Source organism: Schistocerca serialis, chromosome 1 (genome assembly GCF_023864345.2).
Source record: "Schistocerca serialis cubense isolate TAMUIC-IGC-003099 chromosome 1, iqSchSeri2.2, whole genome shotgun sequence".
NCBI classification, from domain to species: Eukaryota; Metazoa; Arthropoda; class Insecta; order Orthoptera; family Acrididae; genus Schistocerca; species Schistocerca serialis.
The window spans coordinates 895,272,866-895,292,373 of record NC_064638.1 but is presented as its reverse complement, the minus strand read 5'-3'; the positions used below and the strand labels follow the sequence as shown (position 1 = coordinate 895,292,373).

The window sequence follows — 19,508 nt, the reverse complement described above, 5'->3', positions numbered from 1 at the left end:
AATCCTGCCCTCGGGCATGGATGTGTGTGATGTCCTTAGGTTAGTTGGGTTTAAGTATTTCTAAGTTCTAGGGGACTGATGACCTCAGATGTTTAGTCCCATAGTGCTCAGAGCCATTTGAACCATTTTTGAAGCTGTAGGTTAAAGATAATCTTGTAGAACTTGTAAGGTGCATCTTACCAGAGGAAGACATTTTTACCAGTTTTAATAAATTATTGTCTCTATTGGTGTATTCACGATAGTTATGAAGTGCTGTAGTCCGTAGCCGGCCATGAATCGGAGAGCATTTCCCACGCTGGCTGGCCAGGTGACGAAGCGACCATACGTCGCGCGTAGTGAGGTGGGGCTCGGCGCTGGACCGTAGCAACAAGCGTCAGCCTGGGAAATATACATGACGGGAAGTACCGCGATCTTGGCGCCAAAGTCACCGATTTTGTTTATTTATATTTAATAATTAAAGTCATTTATGACAGCATGAATACTAGGAGGAGCTTCTGGATGTTTAAAACTATTTATCATAATTTTGCGTCGTTAAAATTCACACCCGTTCATTAACAAATGCATATCTTAGTAAGTACGAACTTGATCAGAAATCCAAGAACTATGACGAAACTAGTAAGAGATACGGACTGCGCGCCAAAGTCGGCAGTCGGCGTTAAGAGCTCTTCCTGTCGTGTTCGATGGTAGCCATGCTCTGGGTTACGAGTAGTTTGTGACAAGAGTGTTTCATTATTGATCTAAAAGGAATAAAAGTGATATTACGGCATTCTGAATGTTAATTTAGAGTAAATAGATACCAGAAAGTTGATTGACACCAATTTCAGATAATTAGCTTCCACCGACAGAGACATCCAATGCGCCAATCAAGAATCTCCACGGGACGACATTCACGAGAGCTGCACCGCGCGCAGGTAGGAGGAAATCCGACGACACGACGCACCAAGGCGGATCAAGGAAGGTCCGACTTACACTCGCAAATTCCGGGTGGAAATGCTGACCAGTCATACTGAACGTCACATATACCACCCTCTACGGACTCGCGGCTAAACTGGGTAATAATAGTATCAGTTTAGAAGCGAGGGGATCTTGCAAACTACGTATCTTTTTTTGCTTCCATTTTCTAAAATCAACGTTTTCATTTTATTTGGAGCCAGAACAATTCATTTACATTGTACTACAACTGCTGTGTAGTCAGTTATGGTAAGACATGTATGCTATTACACATGAATCTCGTGCATAGCTAACAGGTAGTCGTATTATAGTTAATTGATTTCACCACTTTTGAATGTTCGTTCTGGAGTATAAGAACTGTCTATTAATGTTCACGGACTTATAAGCGTCAGTTTTTCTTTTATTTGTGCAGCGGTTTTAATTTTTGTATGATCTATTCTGACTGGACAACGAAATGTCAGCGAAAGAGTTTGCAACGTGCAAAGTCTCCCGTAGTCTTTGTATTAAAAGTGTTTTGTGATCCATCTTCCGTGCTTGAAAAGATAGTTTCCGAAGCATGACAACAGTGTGCTTTGTTTTACCATCAAGATGGAAGTGAGCTCCTCGCGTGGTGATGTTTTTAGAATGAGTAAATGAGAGTATTCGCTTTTTGAGGTGTAAATTACTATTTTTCACTTCGTTCGTCAGCACCAGCAGCTGATATATAAAACTAGCGTTGATTACACTACTTTGATTAATCATGTTAGACACTTTCTCAGATACAATTGTTTCATCATTTTACTTGCAACACTCAAGTCTTTCTCGCACCCTCTATATCTTGTCCCAAATGTTAATTTAGCGATGTTTTTGCGCGCCCTTCTGAGTTATCTGTCATCGATCCCTTTGCTTCTGCAGTCGATACACACTGAGCTGACGTCATTTCCCTCGGATGCGTCCTCCTGCGTCACACGCCGAAATCACGTGGACAACCGCAGGGGTTTGCGAGAAAGAAAGTAACAAAACATGCACCTTTCACGTGAACCTCGGAGGAGCCTAATACTCCTAAACAATTTCTTTACTGTCCTATTATAATGAAAAAAATGCATCAGAGGTGCACCGAGTTCATAGGCAACCTAAGATATTCGTTTACAAATAAACAATTGTAATCAGCTGTGCATTAATAAAAATGTGAGGTGACATTTGAGACAAGATAATTTACAGAATCTGTTAAAAACTAAACGGCAGGTCGAGTTACGAATACAAGGCTCAATTGCGGCGAATCATTTATGGTTTCGCTGTTACTTGTCGGATCAGGTACCTGGTGCCCTTGTTAATGTGTGACACGCCTCTTGTATATCGAATTTCCTTGCCGTACAGGTGCGGATTTCGCTGAAAGCTTTTGTTCCCCAGCACAATGGCGAACCGCAGCTCGCCGTCCTGAGCTCAACAGCGGCCGCTTGCAACAAAGGAGAACAGCCATAGCTACTGCGTAGTCGCTAGCTGGTTGGTTGGCGAGCAGCTCTATCTGTCAGCCAGACCGCTCTTTGTGACGCTGCCGAGCTGTGTCTGCGGCGCTGTTTATTTGCAGAACGGGGATCGCTAACAAGCTGACACGTGGATAGCCCAGACAATAAGCGGCGCTTCACGGTGTCCGTACCAGGTCAAGGGAGAAGACTTTATGCGAAACTCCTATCTGTACTTCATAATAACACAGCCCGATGCTCAAACCTAAATTTAAGTAGTATATGTGGCTGTATAATCACGTGGTGACCTAATCTCGTTATGTTATAATGAACAAACTTAAGTGTCAGATACAATTGTTGAACTATGTAAGCATTCACTTGAGCACGAACAACTGCTACAATTCCGCACTGCATTGATAATGACCTGACACAGGTCGAAATCTGATCTGCGTTGTGACTATAAATGTCATATTAAAGCAACTTAATTCTACGACTGATTGCTGCTCTATCTAACCCAAACTTAAGTGTGTTAGTCAAGAATGATTAATTCCATATCTGTCATTCCGAGGTGAAATTAATGAAATTAAATGTACTGTCTAACTCAAAATCATATCCACGCTCTGCACCTTTACCACAGCGCACAAAAAGCAGGATCCAGAAAATTAAATGAACATCTGTCTCTGACATTAACCCTTTAAATGACTCTGGTTAGTATACACTGATGGAAAAAAATTGCAACGCCAGGAAGAAGTTGTACGATGTAAACGAAAGCTGGCTGGCGTGTTTCTACACCTGAAAGATTATATCTACTTCGTTTTCGAGCCAGTAACATAAGAATGGCGCTGGAAGAACTCTATGAAGATGCAAATCATGTTTGCTTTAAATACACGCTATAACGGTCCTGAGCATTAGTTACCTTTGAGATTTATTTATTTTTATTTAGTTATCATTTTTTTTTTTTTGCGTATAGTCACCAAATGGTGACTTTTGCAAACGTCATAGCATTTTTATACCATTTTTGTACAAACAGTACGAATTTGCAATTCACATGTACAAGAAGCCACATACGGGTGATGCACTTAGCAATATATGGTACAGTACTTCATAATGCAACATACAGTTGTTACATAGCATAGGTATTTGAATTTACCGCACGTTGTTACAAAAATAATATATATAACAATTACCTCAGAACAGTGCATCGTATAGATAGAAGAGTTAGGCCTACATTTAAGAATAGCTACATTTTAATATCAGTATTCATTCAGTGAACACAAACATTTGAGAGTTAAGAATGATTTTAATACCCTTTTGAATAATTTACCTCTGTGGCATCTTGTAGCACTTGGCAGTTTGTTAAACCATATCTGCTCATTAATCCAAGGACAATGATGTGTTGTCTTTAGTTTCTGTTTCTGAAGAAGCAATCTTTTTGTCTTGTGTTATGGGTATGCGCATCAGACCACTTAGTTTCATTATTTTTATGGTCCACAAAGAATGTACAGATACAAGGAATATACTGTTAGATATTTATGTTGTACAAAAGTTGCCCTACATGAATCTCTGTATACTAGTCGATGCATGGTCCTGATTGCTTTTTCTCAGTGTTATGATTCTGTTCATGTGTGTATCAGCAACGCATCCCCATACCTCTATTCCATAATTAATGTATGCAAATATTGTCCCATAATAAGCAGTTTTTAATGTTTGTTCAGAGACTAATTTTGATAGTTTCCTAATTAAGTGCAGTGAACTGCTGATTTTATTGCATACAAAATTGATAGACGTGGTGAATGGATATCAGTCACGAATGCCGTTAAGGCGACAATACCTCACTGAGTTGGAACAAGGGCGTGTAATAATGCTACGAGAAGCTGGGTGTTCCATCATGCAGAAAGACTTGGTAGGAATGTAGCCACTGTACTTGACTGCTGGCAGCAGGGTCACAAGAATTTACGGTCGCAAGAAGACCGCGCTCCGAACGGCCACGTGACTCTACCGAAAGGGAAGACCATCGTGTTCGGTGTATGGCTCTAGCGCGTCGTGCTGCATCAGAAGCAGTGAACTGAGCAGCAGTTGGCACCACAGTGACACAAAGAACTGTTACAAATCGGTTACTTCAAGGACAGCTCCCAGCCAGACGCTGTGTAGGGTGCATTCCACTGACCACAAAGCCGCTGTTAGCGACTTCAGTGATATCAACGAGAGTTCATTGGAGGGCAGGGTGGAGACCAAGTGTGTTTTCTGCCTCGGCGCCAGTGACCGTTGTGTACAGGTTAGAAATGCGAGGGCATGCAACCAACCTGTCTTTGTCCTTTACACACTGGACCGACGCATGGAGGTATTGCCTGGGGTGCGATTTCGTATGACAACAGGAGCACTCTGGTCGTTATCCCACGCACCCTGACTGCAAATTTGTTCGTCAGTCTGGTGATTCGACATGTTGTGCTGCCATTCATGAACGGCTTTCAAAAAATGGTTCAAATGGCTCTAAGCGCTATGGGACTTAACATCTGAGGTCATCAGTCCCCTAGACTTAGAACTACTTAAACCTAACTAACCTAAGGACAGCACACCCATCCATGCCCGAGGCAGGATTCGAACCTGCAACCGTAGCAGCAGAGTGGTTCCGGACTGAGGGGCCTAGAACCGCTCAGCCACAACGGCCGGCATCTACAAATTTAATCATCTTTTTTTCCTACTTTGCTGATTCAATAAATAATGTGTTTCATGACACACGCATTGCGCGGACTTCGTCATTTTTAAGATTAATTGAAAATCATGCCCGCCATTATAAATTACAGTTCTGGTTCCTGGCTGTTTATGTTGTTGTCTTATTCTCAGGGGTATGATGGTCTCGGACATTTTTCTATACGAAGAAACATAATATATTTAGGTTTATCGAATTGGTGGCTTGCTAGCTACGAAATAAAACAATTTTTTCATTGAATCCGCTGTATATTTAAACTTTCAGATGTTTCGTTCACAAAGATAACACGACTTCCACATTCAGATAACGTTTAAATGTTCACAAAAGCTACTGATTGCAACCAGTAAACAGAGACCGGTCTACCTTAAAATCCAGCGCAACTCCGCGTTTACAACTCGTCATGCCAAGTGCGAGCATCAGGGCCAAATATTCTATTATATATGCAAGTGAAAGAATTTAATGATTGTGACAGATATGCAATAGAAATGTTTAACATTGTTCTTACATAAATTCGTATTTACGTATTATGAAGTTTCCTTAAATATATATGCAGATTGCTTTACAAGTTTAGGAAATTTAGGTTCTAGTCAAGTTAATAACGTGTGTTAAATATGTATTGAATGAAATGGCAGTTTACAAGCTGTAAGAATTGTTTTATTCAAAAAATGGTTCAAATGGCTCTGAGCACTATGGAACTAAACATCTGAGGTCATCAGTCTCCTAGAACTTAGAACTACTTAAACCTAACTAACCTAAGGACATCACACACATCCATGCCCGAGGCGGGATTCGAAGCTGAGACCGTAGTGGTCGCGCGGTTCCAGACTGAAGCGCCTAGAACCGCTCGGCCACACCGGCCGACAATTGTTTTATTCAAAGTTTCTATTTGAATTTGTATGAAGAGATCGGTACCGGATGGTATCGTAGATTTCATAATATGCGTAAGGCTTGATTACATCACAATAAGCACGATAAATAAAATTTCGTTATTTGCTTTTTTTCCCTGGTATTGCACTATTAATAGACAGTGGTGTATTATACGATTATCTTGTCTTCATATTCCTTTCGTGGAGGCTGTGCTGGTACGGCGGTTCTCTGCGAGCCAGGCACCACGTCCAGCACTCGTCGGTGCTCGCGCAGCGTTAGCTGTCTTCTTTGCAGCGCGCTGTCCCTATTAGGGCAGGGAAAATACGAGTGTGGAACGGTAACTAACACAGTCCCGCCGCTGGCGCCCCGTACGTCCGGAGCGCAATGCGGTGCATAAAGCGAAGTAACACGGCAGAGCGCCGCACCGCACCGTAGCTACGTGCGTCCCCGTCTGCGCCGCCGTACGGAAATTGCAAATTAGCCGGCGCTGTGCTGGCGTGGGTGCGGGCTGTCGCGATAGCGGCCGCACTGCCCGCTGCCCGACTGGCTGCACGCAGCTATCTGTACGACCACACTCGCACTCCGTCCCCCGTGCCGCCCCTCTGTACTCCGATCGGCAGTGGCGACCTGTCACCATACTGCAAATGGTTCTCCCAACACGGACTGAGACCTGATAGTCAAGGGAAGGCAGGATTCGGTTACGATTGTGGACGGGGCCGTAATCAGTTACTATTGGTTGCCTTTTACAGTTACACACAATTTATTTTAAACTAGTTATTCCAGACTCAACAATAAATAAAATACCACACGTTATTAATGAAGGAATAAACAACTGTGCAAATAACAGAGTTTTCAGTGAGCTACAATTTAGCATATCACCATTAAATAGCGCGGGATTAGCCGAGCGGTCTCAGGCGCTGCAGTCATGGACTGTGCGGCTGGTCCCGGCGGAGGTTCGAGTCCTCCCTCGGGCATGGGTGTGTGTGTTTGTACTTACGATAATTTAGGTTAAGTAGTGTGTAAGCTTAGGGACTGATGACCTTAGCAGATAAGTCCCATAAAAGTTTCACACACATTTAAACATTTTTGAACCATTAAATACTGTTGTTCTTGTTGTGGTCTTCAGTTCTGAGACTAGTTTGATGCAGCTCTCCATGCTACGCTATCCTGTGCAAGCTTCTTCATCTCTCAGTACCTACTGCAACCTACATCCTTCTGAATCTGCTTAGTGTATTCATCTCTTGGTCTCCCTCTACGATTTTTACCCTCCACGCTGCCCTCCAATACTAAATTGGTACCGAGCGAGGTGGCGCAGTGGTTAGACACTGGACTCGCATTCGGGAGGACGACGGTTCAATCCCGCGTCCGGCCATCCTGATTTAGGTTTTCCGTGATTTCCCTAAATCACTCCAGGCCAATGCCGGGATGGTTCCTCTGAAAGGGCGCGGCCGACTTCCTTCCCCATCCTTCCCTAACCCGATGAGACCGATGACCACGCTCTCTGGTCTCCTTCCCCAAACCAACCAACCAACCAACTAAATTGGTGATCCCTTGATGCCTCAAAACATGTCCTACCAACCCATCCCTTCTTCTAGTCAAGTTGAGCCACAAACGTCTCCCCAATCCTATTCAATACTTCCTCATTAGTTATGTAATCTTCCCATCTAATCTTCAGCATTCTTCTGTAGCACCACATTTCAAAAGCTTCTATTCTCATCTTGTCCAAACTATTTATCGTCCATTTTTCACTTCCATACATCGCTACACTCCATACAAATACTTTTAGAAATGACTTCCTGACACTTAAATCTATACTCGATGTTAACAAATTTCTCTTCTTCAGAAACGCTTTCCTTGCCATTGCCAGTCTACATATTATATCCTCTCTACTTCGACCATCATCAGTTATTTTGCTCCCCAAATAACAAAACTCCTTTACTACTTTAAGCGTCTCATTTCCTAATCTGATTCCCTCAGCATCACCCGACTTAATTCGACTACATTCCATCACCCTCGTATTAAATGCTGATACAACAGATAATGTTTTAGAAACAAGACACTGTGATCTGGCCTTACACGCTGCAACTTACAAATTACAGGTATTGAAATATTAAAGGCAAGTCGCCACAAACACAGAAGAAGGCATCAGACGCCAGGAATGGCAGTAAATAAGATTTTAAAGGTTACTATGTAAAAACAAATACTAAATTAGAATTTTAAGGCAAGTAGTGACCACAATCACAGCTGAAGAGCTTACACGCCAGAAATGGCAATAATATAAAAAATTTAGAAACCTGCTGTAAAACAAATACAATAGCAAAGACTAATTGAGAAAACAAGTAACTAATCACCAAACGGGTGAGATAAGATGATGGTAAACTTTGTAACACAAGGGGCTACAGACGGTGCTCCAGGACTGGACCTCTGAGAAGGTCCGGCAACAAACACTTTCGCGAGTGCATTCACTTCACAAGATGGTAATTCAGAGTAGTGGCAGTCTAACGAATGACTATTGATAGTCTTGCTGAAGCTGCCAGACGTCCGATAAACCAAATGCAAAGATGTAACAATACGCGAAAGCCGGAACGCAGTAAATAGTAATAAGAAGTCGAGGAAAGCTAATCAGATCCGCCTTCCCCAAGCACACCACTCGCTGTTCTTCGCCCCGGCAACACTACGAGCAGCAACACGAACCCAAGTCGCTGGAGAATCGCGAGATATCACAATGGTGGAGGTTTCTCTACTTGGGCTGAAATGCACTCACCTTAAAGCTTGCTGGGTCCGGTTTACTAGGAGGTCGTGCACCCTCGTGACCACAGCCCTTCCATCCGGCAGTCCATGCGCGCCGCCAGCGGTCCCGGCGTGTTCGCACACTGCGCGGACCTGGCTCCTCCTGAGTCCCCAACCAAACTCGCCACTCACACGACCCGGCAAAACAACGACGTCGCCCCAAAGATAGGGCAACAGTTACTACATATCGATAACAGCCGCTGCTGCCACTAACGGACAAGCAAAGCTTGCGAAACCGAGTGGCGCCAGTCAACATGAAAAGCAGACAAACAACCGCAACAATGCCAACGAAACGATACCATGTGTCCCCCAACAGAGGGCGGAAACTTACAAACAGCACCAACGTGAGCCGCAGCACAGCTCACGGACTGTTTGCCAAGGGCTGCCACTTCTCGACAGTATGCTCGACGGACAAAATACGCTATCTGACAAAAAGCACCCGGACATCCCTATACGGTGCGGAATTAACGACTGGGTGTCACGAGAGGCGATCCGACTAGTATAAAAAAAGTCAGTAGAGAAGCAGTACGTGCAGAATGAGTCGGGCAGGAGAGCTCAGTGACCTCGAACTTGGAATAATCATTCATTGGATGTCACCTGGCTAATAGATGTCAGGGACATTGCAACCCTCCTAAAGCCGACCAAGTCAACTATTGGTGATGTGATTGTTGTGGTGTCAACGTTAGATACCACGCTAGAGGTTGCGATGATCGATAGCGGTCCAGCACTTGCAACCTCTCTGGTCTCGCCGGCGCTTGCAGCGCCGCCGTATGACACAAACAGAGACTTGCAGATCGCACCGGCCGAGTCAGCGACAGGTCGTAAGCGAAGTCAGATTAGAATAGCCTTCAGCTCGGTAGGTTAGCGGCCTGTAGTTCCCGCATGTATTACGCACGTAATACCAGAATCGGTTGTTTGTAGATGACGCTGTCGTTTATCGACTAATAAAGTCATCAGAAGATCAAAACAAACTGCAAAACGATTTAGAAAAAACGGTGCGAAAAGTGGCAGTTGACCCTAAATAACGAAAAGTGTGAGTTCATCCACATGAGTGCTCAAAAGGCCGGTCGCGGTGGCCGTGCGGTTCTAGGCACTTCAGTCCGGGACCGCGTGACTGCTACGGTCGCAGTTCGAATCCTGCCTCGGGCATGGATGTGTGTGATGTCCTTAGGTTAGTTAGGTTTAAGTAGTTCTAAGTTCTAGGGGACTGATGACCTCAGATGTTGAGAGCCATTTGAACCATCTGAAGTGCTAAAAGGAATCCATTAAACTTCGGTTACACGATAAATCAGTCTAATCTAAAAGCCGTAAATTCCACTAAATACCTAGTAATTACAATAACGAACAGCTTAAATAGGAAAGAACACATAGAAAATGTTGTGGGGAAGGCTAACCAAAGACAGCGTTTCATTGGCAGGACAATTTAGAAAATGTAACAGACCTACTAAGGAGACTGCTTACACTACGCTTGTACGACCTCTTTTAGAATACTGCTGCGCGGTGTGGGATCCTTACCAGATAGGACTGACGGAGTACATCGAAGAAGTTCAAAGAAAGGCAGCACGTTTTGTATTATCATGAAATATGGGAGACAGGATTTGGGATGGGCATCATTAAAAGAAAGGCGGTTTTCGTTGCGACGGAATCTTCTCACGAAACTCCTATCAACAACTTTCTCATTAAAAGAAAGGCGTTTTTCGTTGCGACGGAATCTTCTCACGAAATTCCAGTTGCCAACTTTCTCCTCCGAGTGCGAAAATATTTCTGTTGACACCGACCTACATAGGGAGGAACGATCACCACGATAAAATAAGGGAAATCAGAACTCGTACGGAAAGATATAGGTGTTCATTCTTTCCGCGCGCTATACGAGATTGGAATAATAGAGAATTGTGAAGGTGGTTCGATGAACGCTCTGCCAGGCACTTAAATGTGATTTGCAGAGTATCCATGTAGATGTAGATGTGTTATCTTCCATTCTGGAAACATCCCCCAGGCCATGTCTCCGCAGTATCCTTTCTTTCAGGAGTGCTAGTTCTGCAAGGTTCGCAGGATAGCTTCTGTAAAGTTTGGAAGGTAGGAGACGAGATACTGGCAGAAGTAAAGCTGTGAGTACCGGGTGGGAGTCGTGCTTCGGTAGCTCAGATGGTAGAGCACTTGCCCGCGAAAGGCAAAGGTCCCGAGTTCGAGTCTCGGTCGGGCACACAGTTTTAATCTGCCAGGAAGTTTCATATCAGCGCACTCTCCGCTGCAGAGTGAAAATCTCGTTCTGGAAACATCACCCAGGCTGTGGCTAAGCCATGTCTCCGCAGTATCCTTTCTTTCAGGAGTGCTAGTTCTGCAAGGTTCGCAGGAGAGCTTCTGTAAAGTTTGGAGGGTAGGAGACTAGATACTGGCAGAAGTAAAGCTGTGAGGACCGGGCGTGAGTCGTGCTTCGGTATCTCAGATAGTAGAGCACTTGCCCGCGAAAGGCAAAGGTCCCGAGTTCCAGTCTCGGTCGGGCACACAGTTTTAATCTGCCAAGAAGTTTCATGTGTTATCTTGCTTGTTGTATAATCCAGTTAATTTGTTAATGAGTCATTTGTGTTCAAGAAAGATAGTTGTTATTAGGTATGTTCCTGGAGTGCTGTAGCAGGACAAAGTTAAGTAATAGTTATTTACTAAAGTATTCCAGTACTAATTATTATAGAATGTTCCAAATTCCTACAACCACCCCACTCGTGCTAGCCTCTATCATCTCACTGCAAATTCCAGGGGTACCGGTCGAAAAGCATCCTGCATTTGTGTGAGTTCGTGACATGCTGCCATAGACCTTCACGTCAGTTGTGAAGCGGAAACGCGTAGAAACATCATAACAAAACCTAGACCGGACCGACCGCACGTACTGACGGACAGAAACTGTCGAGCATTTCGGAAGACGCATTGTTAAAAATTGCGTGAAATGAACGGAAGGAATCACTCAGGAGTTCCAAAGTACTTCCAGCAGTCTAGTTACCACAATGAATGAGCGTAAGGAGTAAATGAGCATAAGGAGTAAATGCTAGGTGATGCTTGATATAGCAGAAAAAGCGTCGCCAATTAACTCTGGATGACTGGAAACTAGTGATTCGGTGTAGTGAATCCCATAACACTGCGGCACTTCGATGGAAGGGCTTGGGTCTGGCGAATTCCTGAAGAACGTTGCCTGCCATCGTGTGCAGTGCCAAAAGCGGGGTACGTGGCGGTAATGTTGCAGTAGGGGTTGTTTTGCGTGGTCAGGGTGCGGTGTCGTTATTGCGCTTAAAGAAAACGCTAAATGAACACATTTTACAGAATACTGCGTACTGTAGAGGAACAGTTCGGAGACAATGATTATGTCAGCATGACAATACACTCCGTCACAAAGCAGCATCTGTGAGGCAGTGGTACGTGGTCAGTAACGTTCCTGAAATGGATTGGCCTTCCTAGGATCCCGACCTGAACCCACCTTTGGGATGAGTTAGAACGTTCACTTCGCTCCAGACCCTAGCGTTCAACATACTACCTTCCCCGCTTTCGGCTCCTGAGGACGACTGGGCTGCCAGTCCTCAACAGACATCAGACACATTGAAAGTGTCTGCAGCAGAGTTCAAATAGTCATAAGGGCAAAATGTTGACGCTCTCAATACGTCGACTATGTCCGTATAACATTTGTCGAAAACTGTTTCTGCCGTGTCCATAATAAATAATGTCATTTTTGTTTTACTCCGAGTAAATTTATTTTATTGACAGTTACCACACGTTCTGATGTAGTCCTCGACATCTTTTGTCATTTCCTTCCTCGAGCCATATCTCTTTAGCGATCCGGTGTTCGGTTAATTACTTGATTTCTACCCAGTGGATTGTCGTGTACTTCCTTTCTAATGTTGGCATTCCGTTCCTCGCTTAGATCTGCATGGTCTTCACTTATTTCATTAGTCTCTGTTATTACTTGTATGGGCTCTTGGTTTTTCCGTTACCTATACCTGTCCATCACTTTTTCGCATTCTACTTAATGCATCTACATTGGCATTCAGTCTGCCTGGTTTGTATATAATACTGTATGAATATTCTTCTAGTTTCAGTCCCCGTTTTAATAAACCTGAAGAGGGGTCATTCAGACTTAAAATCCAGGTTCATGGCTTATGGTCTGTAACGATTGTGAACTTCTTTCTGTACACATATGGTCGAAGTTGTTTCGTTGCCCATACTAACGCCAAACACTGCAGCTCGGTGGCTGAACAGTTTCCATCTGCTTTATTGGATGGCCTCCCTAGACACTTATGCTATTTGTAAGCCGCTTCTGATCTTGCCTTGTGATAATATCACATCAAGTGCCAGTTCACGTGCGTCCATCACAATAAAAAAAAATATATTTCTCAAAGTCAGGATACTGAGGTATGCGGGGACGATTAACTTCTCCTTTAGTTCTTCAAATGCATCTTGCTGTTTGCTTTCCCACTCATAATTTTTGGTGTGCTTTAGCGACTTATGCAGAGACGCTGCAATTTTACTGAAATCTTTTAGCAAGTTACTGTAGTATCCGAGGTAAACTTAAGTATCCTTTCCATCCTTTCTTTGTCTTTGGTAGTGGAAATCTCTTCGACTCGTCTTCATTCCACCCATCCGGTTGTACTCGTGTAGCAATTATTCTATGTCCTAAAAATATTATTTCCTTCCTTAAAAATTCACGCTTGTGTGGCTGCAACTTCCGACAATGTTGCATGAGTCGGTCGAAAATCTCTCATAATTTATCATAAGGCTCTCATAAACAACTTCCGTGACAGATAATATTGTCCACATATACCAAGCACTTTGTTCCCCGTAATACTGACAGTTCAACATTCATTAGTCTCTGAAATGTACTTGGTGTCCCTTTTAATGTCACCGGCATCCTCTTGTACTCATAGTTCTGGTAATTAGCTCTAAATGCAGTTTTCTCCCTGTCCTGGAGTCCATTAGTATCTGGTGGTATCCGATGGCAAATCCAAAATGGAAAAATACTTTGCTTTTCCTAGCTGGGATTGGAAATGCCTCCCCAACTCAAATATCTTTTATTTTACGATATAAAATCATCAGACTGTATTTGACTTTCCCACTTGCATCTACCGAGTGATCAAAAAGTCAGTTTAAATTTGAAAACTTAATAAACCACGGAATAATGTAGATCGAGAGGTAAAAATTGACACACATGCTTATTAGAACAAAAAAAAAAAAGACAAAGTTCACAAAATGTCCGACAGAAGGCGCTGGACAGCAAAACGTCAGTGACTGCGCATGACAATCGTGTATAAAAGGAGCTGTAATGAGAGAGAGACTCAGATGCGCCAGCAGTCGCAGCATGTTGACGTTACCTGAAAAGGCGCTTTTAGTGAAGCTGTACCACGGGTTGTTTGGACGTTAGACCCCTTAGTGGCCGACCGAGCACAAGGCGTAATGCTGCTGAGACAGTTCAGGAAGAAATGGAGACTGTAGCGGGTTCGTCTATGCACGGGGAAGTCAGCGTTCGTGCAGTCGGACGCCGCACCAGCATTCCATACACTACTGTTCGGTTGGCACTTAGGCGTACCCTCCGATGCTATCCGTACAAAATCCATCGGCATCATGAACTGTTACCTGGCGATTTAGTGAAGCGGAGGGCATATGCGGTGTGGGCGTTTCAAAAGATGGCGGAAGATGACGATTGGTTGAGTAACGTGTTATGGACCGACGAAGCTCATTTCACGCTCCGAGGGTCCGTCAACGCCCACAACTGCAGAATTTGGGCTTTCGAAAATCCTAGAACTGTCGTGGAAACTCCATTGCACGACGAGAAGTCACGGTATGGGTTGGATTTACCACATCTACCGTTATCGGGCCTTTTTTCTTCGAGGAAATGCGTGATTCTTGTTTTGTAACTGCTACCGTGACGGGTGAGAGGTAGGTCGATATGTTAGAGAATCGCATTATCCCCAGCCTGGCTGATAAACACCTTCTGGAATGTGCAATGTTTATGCAGGATGGCGCTCCACCCCTATATTGCTAGACGCGTGAAAGATCTCTTGCGCGCGTCGTTTGGTGATGATCGTGTGCCCAGCCGCCACTTTCGTCACGCTTGGCCTCCCAGGTCCCCAGACATCAGTCCGTGCGATTATTGGCTTTGGGGTTACCTGAAGTCGCAAGTGTATCGTGATCGACCGACATCTCTAGGGATGCTGAAAGACAACATCCGACGCCAATGCCTCACCATAACTCCGGACATGCTTTACAGTGCTGTTCACAACATTGTTCCTCGACTACAGCTATTGTTGAGGAATGATGGTGGACATATTGAGCATTTCCTGTAAAAAACATCATCTTTGCTTTGTCTTACTTTGTTATGATAATTATTGTTATTCTGATCAGATGAAGCGCCATCTGTCGGACTTGTTTGAACTTTTGTATTTTTTTGGTTCTAATAAAGCCCCATGTCATTCCAAGTATGTGTGTCAATTTGTACCTCTCTATCTACATTATTCCGTCATTTATTCAGTTTTCAAATTTATACTGAATTTTTGGATCACCCGGTACATACTTTCTTCCGACGGCTGTTTGGATGCGGTAGCTTTTTTCTGTTGTTACGAAGTTGTTGAGATGATTACTGTGTTTTAGTATCTGGAGGCTTTCTTCTATGCCATTAGGGTGATGGTTGTTTTCACTTAGGTGCTATCCTAATGTGGAGTGTATGATGTCGCTTTTCATTGCTCTTAAATATTCGGTTTATCTTATTCTGAAATTCTACGTGTCTTTCCGATCTATGTTAAAAACAGTCTTTGCAGATTAGCTGCTACGTGCCTGCTTTGTTGAATTTATCTATTGTGGTGTTGTATATTTGTAATCTTTTCATGAACAATAAAATAAAAATCCACTGAGGACGTCACAGCCATGGTGAAAGGTGATTGGCTATTAAATCAAAACAATAATTGTGTATTTGCCTCGTTATTTCCTCCGAACTATTTGACGTAGTTGCGGTTTTAAGTACCTCAGTTGTGGATAAAATTAAGCATAGAATTTTAGTTGACGGAGCCAGTACGGCAACTTATTAATGAGCTGTTTGATTTGTTGTCGTAATATTCTACATCGCCAGTGAACATGTGCCTTGCTGCGTGTAACTGCTGTGCTGACTTACCGGATCTTTTGTGTGTTGCAGGCGCGGTGGCGCACTCCCGCCCAGACAGAAGAGGATCACCCACTGACGTGGCTTCTAGCAGCCTTTGAACGTAAGTACCGCAGCTGGGCGCAAGACACGACTGATATGCTTGATTTGGAGCTTATTATTCCAGAATCGGGATAGCTCCACCAAGTTTCTGTAAACGATACCAACTATACACAGGGCGGATCAGTTAAAACTTGCATCGTAAAAATTGCGGAAATGGAAACTGCTGTTGACGTGCGGTTTTCACAGAATGGATTGGTAGTCCGCGGCTCGTACTGTTAACCTATCACTACATTGCAATGACACTCACGAAGCGTATTTTTTGTACAACATACACTTTTATAAATGGAAAAATGCCTATTGACGTTAACATACTAAAGGTAGGCTAAATTAGAGTGTCAGTGGTATTTGTTGTAGGATTCTAATTCGAGTCGTTGATGAGATATAGTACTTTGAAAAGTTACCACACTGAAACTTGTACAGTACATGTTGTAGCAAACACTGTTTATGTGGATTCTGACCAGTAACGAGACAATTGGCCATCAGAGATTGTGTTCAAAACGACAACCCGCAACAGCAGTACACACTGTCAGTCTGGCATGGAACGACTGCTGTATACGTACTAGCATTTCAGCGAAGATGCCCGAGCAGAGTGCAGTAACACGTCGCTGCATGTCATCGGGTGTAGTTGGTATGTCGTCCTTCAGCTTTTCGCACAGAAAAAAGTCTACAGTCGTCAAATGCAGGGAATTGGTCGGCAAGGTACAGGTCCCCTGTGTCCAGTCCAACGACTTGAAAGCAATTCCTAAAGATGTGCTGTAGTACTTTGTGCAGTATGGGCTGCACACCCATCATGTTGGTACCACAGGTTCCTAGTATGCAGGGGAACGTCTTCTAGCATCCGTGGAAGATGGTCTGTTATGAGGCTGCAATACTTGTGTGCGTTCAGTAGACAATAATAAGATGGCCTGTGAAAGGCGGGCCTACGAGCTGATGCTTCACTATCCTGCACCATGGACGCTGACGTTCCACCTGATCAATCAAACAGGGAATGTCAACAGACCAGTAGTTCATATTTCGGCGCTTTACCTGGCCGTGATTGGTAAATGTGGCTTCATCGCTAAAAAAGATACATGATTCATATAGAGTATCCTGTCTTAATGCACATGTACAGAAGTTAACACGATTCTCATATCATTTCGTCCGCCCCGTTAGCTGAATGGTCAGCGTGGCGGACTGCCGTCCTAAGGGGCCCGGCTTCGATTTTCTTAGCTCAGGGACTGGCGTCGAATGTAATAAGACATGCACCAAGGCGGCCCAACCTGCCCCTAAGGGGCCTCCCGGCCAATGACGCCAAACGCTCATTTCCATTTCATATCGTTTCCTTGCAGCTCTTGATGGAGAAAGATGTAACACGCGGATCAACTGCAAGAGCAGCAAGAACATTAATTTCCCCCTCTTCTGTCGTCACTGCTTTTCTTCTGTTACGCTGTCTAGGTGTTACATTACCACTTCCACATAACTGGTTGAGGAGGTTGATAAATAATTACCTAGATGGTTGACACCTATTGGGGTGTCGTGACGTATACATCGTACAAGAACGAACTGAATTCTTCCTACTCTCTCCATACACAATGAGCAGGTAGGCTTTTTCGACATTGATAAATCCCATCGTCCACCCACGACCTATTGCCTGAACTGCCACACATTAGCCTGAACTGTCACACATTGCCTAAACTGCCACTGACTAGCAAGTCACATTGCGCTCAAGGGAGAAAAAAGCACACTGTAAGCAAACATAACAATATCGTACCTAGCAACTACACAGGCTGAATGGCACAAACAAGTTTCGGTATGGAAACTTTCCAAAATACTATTTCTCGTGAACGACTCGCAGTATAACCCTACAACAAACACCAGTGACATTCTAATTTTCCCTACTTTTAGTTTATTAATGTCAATAGACATTGTTCCATTTCAAAAAAGTGAGTGTTTGCACAAAAATACATTTTATAAGTGTTATTACGATATGTTTATTGGCTAACAATACAAGCCCCTGACTACTAATCCATTCTGTGAAAACGGCACGTTAGTAGCACTTTCCATTTCCGTAATATTTGCGGTGCAAGTTTTGGGTGATCCATCCCGTATGTAAGAGGCAGTGTCCTGACTGACTGACTGACACATCATCGCCCAGCTAACGACAGAAAATTGAAATTTGGAGATGTTGTTGATCTTATACTGTAAGAGTCGTTTAGGAAGGAATTTTTCGAAGATCCGTTCCTAAGCGGATGGAAATTCCACTCTTAAGAGGGTGAAATAGGGTGTGAAATGTTTTTAGAGAATCTGTCGCTATCAAGGCAACTTTGAAACTAGACTTACGAAAATTGATATTTGGTTTCTGGGCCAGAAATAAAGAAATACGTGTTTTAGCATTTTTGAAAATGTAGCTGCTATGGGGGTGATGTAGTGGACGAAAGTTGTTTTTTTTAAATAAATCATTACTAACGAATAACTAAAGTATTTTTAAACCTACATCTATGAAAATTGATATTTGACTTCTCGGTTCGACATAAAAAAATACGTGTTTTATTGAATTTGGAAATTCAACCCCTAAGGAGGTGCTTTATGAAGTATTCAGTATGAAAGTATTTTTAAGGCTAAATATATGAAAATTTGAATTTGGCTTCTCAGTTAGAAATAAAATAAATACGTGTTCCACTGTTCTTGGAAACTGGACTCCTTTGGGAGTGAAATGAGGATGAAAGTTTTTGTGGAAGTATGGAAGCATTTTTCAAGCTAAAATTTTTGTTTTGCTTCTCTGTTAGGAATAAAAAAAATTGTGTTTCACTGTTTTGGAACTCACCCCTAAGGGGGTGAAATATGGGGTGAAATGCTTTATGAAAATATTTCATTGTGAAAACATTTTAAAACCAAACCTATGAAAACTGATATTTAGCTTTTCGGTTGGAAATACAAAAATACGTGTTTCAATCCCTAAGGGGGTGAAATGTTTTTAGAAAATCTATCGCTATCAAGGCAACTTTGAAACTAGACTTGCGCGTACTGCTGAGGATAGAAACTTGAAATTTGGAGAGAGTGTAGATCCTAAACCATAGGCATCGTTTAAGAAGACATTGTTCAAAATTCCATTCCCAAGGGGGTGAAATTCTGGATGAAAGGCATTTGAAAATCTATCGCTACTAAGACAGTTTTGAAGCTAGAACTACAAAAATTGGTATTTGGTTTTTCAGTCAGAAATACAAAAATATCTGTTTCAGCATTTTTGGAAATTCAATCACAAAGGTAGTAAAATAGTGGGTGAAATTTTTCGACAATAAATCATTATTAAAGAACTACTAAAGCATTTTTAAAGCTACATCTCTGAAAATTGGTATTTCACTTCTCGTTTAGAAATTAAAAAAATGCGTGTTTCACCGTTTTTCGAAATTCATCGCCTAAAGGAGTAAAATGGGACATGAAAAGTTTTATGAAGTCATTTCATTGTGAAAGCAGTTTTTAAAGTTAAATCTAAGAAAATTTACATTTGTCTTCACCGTTAGAAATAAAAAAAGGT

General features: G+C 43.0%; 1 protein-coding gene across 2 annotated transcripts in view; it reads left to right on the top strand.

The window, feature by feature from the left end:
• Positions 1-19,508, top strand: part of LOC126411634 (cadherin-87A) — a 709,414-nt gene that overhangs the window by 383,224 nt on the left and 306,682 nt on the right. Inside the window, exon 3 of one of the 2 annotated variants that reach the window (XM_050081379.1) lies at positions 15,926-15,995. The exons of the other annotated variant lie outside the window; for it this stretch is intronic. The gene's annotated coding sequence lies outside the window, so the exon portion shown is untranslated. The remainder of the gene's footprint in view (positions 1-15,925; positions 15,996-19,508) is intronic. 2 annotated transcript variants of the gene reach the window in all.